Below are 7601 nucleotides of genomic sequence, written 5' to 3' on the forward strand. Positions count from 1 at the left end.
GTACTTCAACTTATGTGATTTATGTAACATCAAATTGAGTGTACCCGTCTCGTTCGTCTTCTACTATAATATTGTGCTAGATGATTTATGCTCTCATAATTTTACCTATTATGTCCTTATCCAAAAAAAGAGCAGGGTTTTTCACAATGGCAAATCGAGCTTGCAAGACTCCAAAAGCACGTTCGACATCTTTATGGACAGCTTCTTGATGTGTAGCAAATAAAGATGCCTTTGGACCTTGTGGAAGTGGAATGGATTGAATAAATGTTGCCCATTTAGGATAAATATCATTAGTGAGATAGTAAGCCAAGTCATACTCGTGCGTTGACAAAAAAAGTTTACGTTTAGAGTTCGACCCTTTAATATATCATCAAAAACTGGTGAACGTTCTAGAATATTTATATCGTTTAAGATACCTGGAGGTCCAAAAATACTTGTCATATCCAAAGATCTTGCGAAGCTACAGCCTCTTGAACGATTGTCGATTTTCCAGAATCACGTGTATATTGTCTTTCCAAGCGGTTGGGCAATTCTTCCACTACCAATGCATACGATCTATGCTTCCTATCATCCCATGAAATCCGCGTATCTCACCAATATCTAGTAGTCGTTGAAGATCTTGTGGTGTCAGTTTTCCTAAATACTCATCTCCGAACAATTGTATGATTCCTTCAACAAAATATATTAAACATGAAAGTGCAATACAGGAATATTGGTTTTTTATAGCATTAAAGTATAGCCTTTTTTGTAGCTGTGCTATTGATAACTTATTAAAGAGTTTGTGATAGCGTTTAGGAAAACTAAACGCTAAGATATGTTTTCTATGTGACAAGAATACGCATGCATGTTATTTTAAATGCCTTAATTGTTTTGTTATAGCAAATGCTTATTAAATCGCTATCGTATGTTTGGCGGGATATAGCCAATTATTTTGGCTCCAAAATAAAAGTAAAAAATGTTCTAAGTCTGTTTTCCCTCTATCCTATCTCGACTTTTCTAATTCTCGAATGTTTTCCCTTTTCATCTATCTCTTCTTCTTGTTTCTTCTATCTCTTTCCTTCAGAATCTCTTGCATTTTCACTCTTAATCTCACTGTCAACCACAAAAGGAAGCAATTACGAAGATGTGATCTTCGTACAATTTAAGGTTATTGTTTTTAGTTTTTTGTTCCAATTCAAGTGTCGATGTGTTATATTATTTAGGGATTTGATTTCAGTTTGGGATTTATTGCCATTTGTGGTTTATTTCAGTTTGGGGTTTCAAAATTGTTTGGCTTTAGTTCTGTGAATCAACAAAGTTCTGATTTGTTGTTTCGTTTTACTTAATTGACTTGCAAGTAATTGCTTGTTTCTGCACTTCGGTTTTCGATCAGACAAAGATTAATAAGGTATTATCACACTTGTCTCTATAATTGGTAGTATCGATTTTGATGTTGGTTTCAATTTTGGTTTTGGGTTTCAATTTTGGATTTGGGATTTTGTGTTTTGATTTTGATTTTGGGATTTTGGGTTTCGATTGAATATGTTCTTCGTTTATCAGTTTTAAAAATGGCAAAGACAAGAGGAGGAGGACAAGTTGGTCCTCGTCGTAGTAGACGTAATAAAGGCTTGGAGGTAGAAGAAGTAACACCTAAAGTTGCTACTGCAATAACACTAAAGGTGAATAAGAACATAATAGAAAAGAAAATGGCTTCCCTTACGAGAATAAGTAGGAGAAACAAGAAAGTGGGTGCTCAAGATGATGAGGTAGAAGATATTACACCGCAAGCCGATGCGGTTGCATATGTAACACCGCAAGATGATGCGGATAAAGACGTATCACCAAAAGTTGTGGAAGAACGCAATGAGGCTGAGAAAGCAATGTCTGAATATGAGGTTGAGAAAGCAATGTCTGAAGATAATAAAGAAGATTCTGAGATAGAAGGAGTTGCTTGTTTGACTGGACAGGAACAACAGGACAATCTAGAATAAGCTACCAATATGAAAGAAGATGGAGTTGGCAATGATCAAGAGAATGTGGTTTCTAGTACTGAAGGAATTCAATTACCAGAGGATGGAGTGGAAGAAAAGAATAAAAGAGGACCAATGAAGATGCGTGAAGTGGCTGAAAAACCTAATGAAAAGGTTGCAGTTACTTTCACTGAATTTGGCGATCATGTTGGACCTGTTTCAGTAACGTTATCATCTTTTCTTGGTGCTCTTGTGAGGGAACACATTCCGGTTACACTTTCTGATTGGAGAAAATTTGATGCAGTGAGTAAAAAACAATGTGGGAAGAAATTCAGGTATATATATATATATGCAACTATTTTCGATGAACAGCTATGAAATTATAAACATGTTTGACCTTTGCTTGTTGTGATGCAGGGGAGGTTTAACTTGCAAGAATAGTGGCAGAAAGCTGTTATTTTTAAGCAATTGGGTAATTTGTGGAGGAGTGGGAAGTCAAGGCTAGTGTCAAAAGTACGTGCTGCGAAGACTGCTACTGAGAGAGTATATTTAAAACCCAGCAACATCCCATCCATTCAAGTGTGGAACTCTTGGGTTAGGAGCAAGAGTACCACAACTTTCATGGTTATTTTCTACAACTAAGTAACTTTCATATTCATAGGTCATGTTTGATAGATTTAATCACACTCATACTTATATTGTAGGAAATAAGTAACAAGTACAAAGAGATGAGAAAAAATCAGATTCCTCACACCACAAGCCGCAAAGGAATGCTTTGTTTAGCTGATGAGCTCTTAATAATAGTTATCAATATCTATATATTGTACATCTTGTTAGAATAAAATGGTACTTGATAGTCATATGTACTTTATATAGAAAAAATGTTGAGGAACCACTACAAGAAAACAAGGCAAATTTTGACGGAATTTCCGAGGGTAAAAATATCTCAGAAATTTCTGACGGGTTTCCGAGAGTTTTCTGACAAAATTTCAAGGGATTTCTGATGAAAATACGGTTCCCAAAAATCCCTTGGGAAATTGAAAATCCGTCGGAAATCCCTCAATAAATTCCGAGGGGCAAACGTCTATCGAAAGTTTCTCGGAAATTTAACTAAATTTCTGACGAATTTTTGAGGGCAAACGACCGTTGTTTTATAGCAAGAGATTTCCGAGGGATTATTAAGAACTTTCTTTGCATATAGCCGTTGTGAATAGATCCGTTCGATTTGCCCGTCGCAATTTTAAAATTCCTTGGAAACCCCTCGAAAATCCCTTGAAAATCTGTCGGAATTTTGGCCTTTATAAACTCAAATGAGATTCATTTGTTTGGAAAACGAAAAATAGATACAATACCATGAAAATGTTTTATTCAGATCCTTATGGTTATTTTTGTTCATGGATGGATAAACCTAGATACAATGAAGAGACGGGTAAACTTACATAAGAGTTCAAAGAATGTCTTAGGCAATTCATGTTATTCGCATCAAACCAAAGCATAGCGATAGAAACAGGTACTATATCCTATCCTTGTCCAAATTTTCGGAATTATAGAATTTTTGAGGTATCAATAGTAAGGAAACACTTGTTTAAGAATGGATTTATGCCGGGTTATAAGATATGGGTTTTCGCATGGAGAAAGTGAATCAATGGTAGATTATGGTAGTACTAGTCAAAATTATATACCTGATAGCGTAGAGGAACCATCAAGGGAAGTAGATTTAGGTACATTTCAGATGGTGAATGATGCATTTAGGAAAAATTCCCCCTCATTAAGTCAGGATGGAGAGAGAGTTGAGAAACCGAATTTAGAAGCCCGGAGATTCTTTGATATGTTAGATTCGGCAAATATGTCATTATACGATGGTTGTAAGAATGGTCATTCACCGTTATCAGCTGCAACTAGGTTGATGGGAATAAAGACGGATTGGAATTTATCAGAGGGTTGTGTGGATGCAATTACTGATTTTGTGAAAGAAATTTTGCCGGAGAATAATCTTTTGCCAGCTTCGTACTACGAGGTGCAAAAACTTGTAGTTAGACTTGGGTTGCCATATCAAGTGATAGATGTGTGTAGTGAAAATTGTATGATTTATTGGAGAGAAGATGAAGGTCGCACTTCATATGGGTTTTGTCGTAAACCTCGGTATCAGGACACAAGTGGAAGAGTTCCTATATCATATAAAAGAATGTGGTATTTACTGTTGGCTGAGAGGTTGAAAAGATTGTATCAATCAGAGCGTACATAAAGATCAATGAGATGGCATGCAGAACGTACATCAGACGGCGTAACTGCGCACCCATCGGATGCAGAAGTTTGGAAACATTTTCAATCAGTCTATCCTGGATGTGCGTTTGAGCTAAGGAACGCTTATCTTGGTTTGTCTGATTTAACGACGGATTTCAATGCAGAAATATTTATACTCGCTTTGTTTTTTCATTCTTGCGGCAAACCCGAAAATTCACCAAGGGTTTTGCGACAGATAGTTCCCTCGGAAGCATTTATATATATTCAATAACACATGATTTTTTTCCTCAGCCGCTTTATTTCTATCACTCCTCTTCGTCGCCGTTGGACCACTCCGTCGACGCCGTCGCCGTTGGACCTCTCTGTCGCCGCCGTCGCCGTTGGATCTTCAATCATCATCAATCATAATCTTCTCCTTCCCATCCTTTCACAAGCTCAAAATCATGTAAGTTTACAAATATTCAATGCTTTTGATTTGTGATACTAGTTTTTATTTGTTAATATCTTGTTAGAATTAGATTTTGGAATCCATATAATTAGATCTTGATTGGATTTGGGTAGATATGGAATTGGATTCAGGTTTTGAAATGGAATTAGTTTTATGATTTGTATTAGAATTAGTTCTATGATTTTGATTGGAATTAGTTCTATGACTTTGATTGAAATAGTTTTTGATTTTTATTGGAATTAGTGAATTATATAAGTTAGATTTAGTTTTATTTATATTTTAGGAAAAAATTTGATATTAAATTTAAACATTCTGATTGGATTTTGGTTTTAAACTTGTTAGCACTTAGTTGGTTTTTAACTATTATAGAAAATAAAAAGTTAGATTTTAGTTAAACAAATTTTTTAATAAATGTGATATAACAATTATTTTCTTTAATCATACATTGTTAAATATTTATTACAAAATAATATATTTATAAATTTATCAACTTTTCCTATTGTTATTTCTTGATTAATTATTTACTAAATTTATTTTTTAGGTCTTATGAGGAGTTTCAAGGGACGTCATCTAACCGTTTCCAAACTCGACGATCACAAAGTGACTCACCATCACAATCTCCTTCCAATGTCCCCGAGACGAGGAATTCCGCTCCACCACGGATTATGACGATTTAAGAGTTTGTTAATCAACCGGGCCATCAACAATTCCCGAGGCTTCACCCGGAAGAAGAAAACGGAGGTACATGGTACTTAATTTCATTTTTTCTACTTACATAAAATTGACGAATTTGATTCTTAACTAATTAATATTTTCCATGTCTCTAGGTTTGGATTAGAGGGAAAGATCACAACTATTATTTTACATGATTCTTAACATTTTAAAGGCGCAATTGAATCAACCTTGTCCAATTTACGGGGATGTCGACGAAGAAACCAATAATATATGGTTCAAGAATTTTGCGGTAAGTTAAACTATTAATTATTATTTTTGTCTTCAATTTATTTTAATTATACTTTTTCCCATTTGTAGCAAGATTTTAATTGGGAAAGCGGTCATTCTACAAAAGTGAGAAGAGCTTTTGTCATTCAAGCCAACAAATTCTACCAAAATCACATGTATGCGTGGAAGCAGAAGTGGAAGGAAGACAAAAATATGCCAAGGTGTCTAAACCCCGAAGTTTGGCAAGGATTTATCCGCTATGGGAGTATGGATGAGACGATGTCTATTTCGTAACAAGCATCAAAGAATCGTAAGAAGGAATGTGGTGGAAAGGGTATAGCAACCCCTATGGAGGTTCCATATCCTTCAAAAAGCATGAGAGAAAAATGGTAAGTTTTCAATTAAAATTACTTCTATTTAAAAATAAATTATACGTTTTTATTTGATATGTTATTTATTTTTCTTTAAATTTAGATCATCGCAAACGGAGCCGTTGCGCCGGATTGGATAGTTGCTATGGAAACAACCCACACAAGCAAGAAAACCGGAAAAATTTAAGATCCGGTTGTCGAAGAAAGCATAGAAAGGATTAAGCTCCGGAAGAGGGAACAGCTAACGTAACTCTCTCAAGATGGCTCATCATCTTCAATCGATCTACCTCGTGAAGAAATCAACCGTTTGTGTATTGAGGTATATTTGAATATATTTTATTTTACTTTATTATTTATTTTAAACAATTAATTATAAGTTTTTTGTTTGTTTTGGAAATTCCTTTAACCAAAGGTCGGAGACCCGGATTAGGAAGTATTGTGTCACAAGACGGGAGTATCTCTTCGGCATTTCCCCGAGACAATGAACTTATTCAACTAGTTCAATATCTTAACCGAATCGTGAAAGACAAAGATGAGTCGGACGAAGAGTTGAAGCAACAAAATCTCAAGATTATGAAACAATTCACCGAGACTCAAACAACACTCTCCCAACTTCAATGTTTTATTTCTTCTAAATTCATGGGACAATTCCTGCCTCCCTAAAACTATTTAGTTTTTTCTTTTTCAAAACTATTTTAATTTTGTGACTATTGTTGTTTATTTGGATAATTTGTATTTGGATATTTTAATTTTAGATTTTTGGATTTTTAATTTATTGTTTAAAATTTATATTTTCATAATTATAATCAAAATTAGAATTTTGATAAAAACTCCGTCGTCGTCAGAATGCCCTCGGAAATTCAGGTCCTCGGTAAGTCCTTGGAAATTAACTTTTGGAAATTCCTCAGAATCATGTCTCTTGGAAATCCCTCGGAAACAAAAATCCCTTGGAAATTCCTCGGAAATGTCACTTGGAAATCCCTTGGTAATAAGTCTCTGGGAAATCTCACAGAAATTGTTTCTCTTGGAAATCCCTCGGACACTTAACGTCCTTGGAAATCCCATGGAAACTTCTCGTCTTGGAAATCCCTTGGAAATTAATATCTCTTGGTTCTGTCCCTCGGAAATAAACTGTTTTCTTGTAGTGAAGCTATGGGATGCAAAATAGCTTAGCCAACAGATAAATTGTTGTTGGATAGGGATCTAGTCTCTTCTGAAGATGTATCCATGGTAAAATTTCCCAAATCTTGTTTTCTTTTGGTTACGTATATATCCAAGATATATATCTAATCTTTAGCTTCTTACATTTTAGCAAACCAATGAAGTTGAAACTCGAAAATGAAAAATATATGATTGGACTAATTAAGACGAGGAGGTTATTGCTGAAGGTCTCGTGTGCTCATCTAGTTCTAAAGAGATGGTTAGCAATATACCTCTTGGTCCAAATGTTGTTAGTATTCAAGTTCTGAAGGTGTTCAATGATAATGTTCATTTGTGGAGGCCAACTACTTATATGTATTTGATTGGTGATGCAGTTAACGAGAAAATCGCATGGCCAGTCCTAAATGTTGAAGTCATGGCTTCAACAACTACAGATGCAACACCAACTAACTTGGCAGCCAAAAAAAGAGCATCAGCTTCGAAACC

The 7601-nt window shown here is 35.0% G+C and overlaps 1 long non-coding RNA gene across 1 annotated transcript; it reads left to right on the forward strand.

Moving 5' to 3' along the window:
- Nucleotides 1–1557: 1557 nt before the first annotated feature.
- LOC111830184 lies at nucleotides 1558–2713 on the forward strand. Its single transcript, XR_002833549.1, has 3 exons — nucleotides 1558–2284; nucleotides 2367–2573; nucleotides 2654–2713. It is a non-coding gene; the product is annotated as an uncharacterized LOC111830184 (long non-coding RNA).
- The last annotated feature ends 4888 nt before the right edge of the window (nucleotides 2714–7601 follow it).

This window comes from Capsella rubella, unplaced genomic scaffold (genome assembly GCF_000375325.1).
Source record: "Capsella rubella cultivar Monte Gargano unplaced genomic scaffold, Caprub1_0 scaffold_6, whole genome shotgun sequence".
In the NCBI taxonomy this organism is placed as follows: Eukaryota; Viridiplantae; Streptophyta; class Magnoliopsida; order Brassicales; family Brassicaceae; genus Capsella; species Capsella rubella.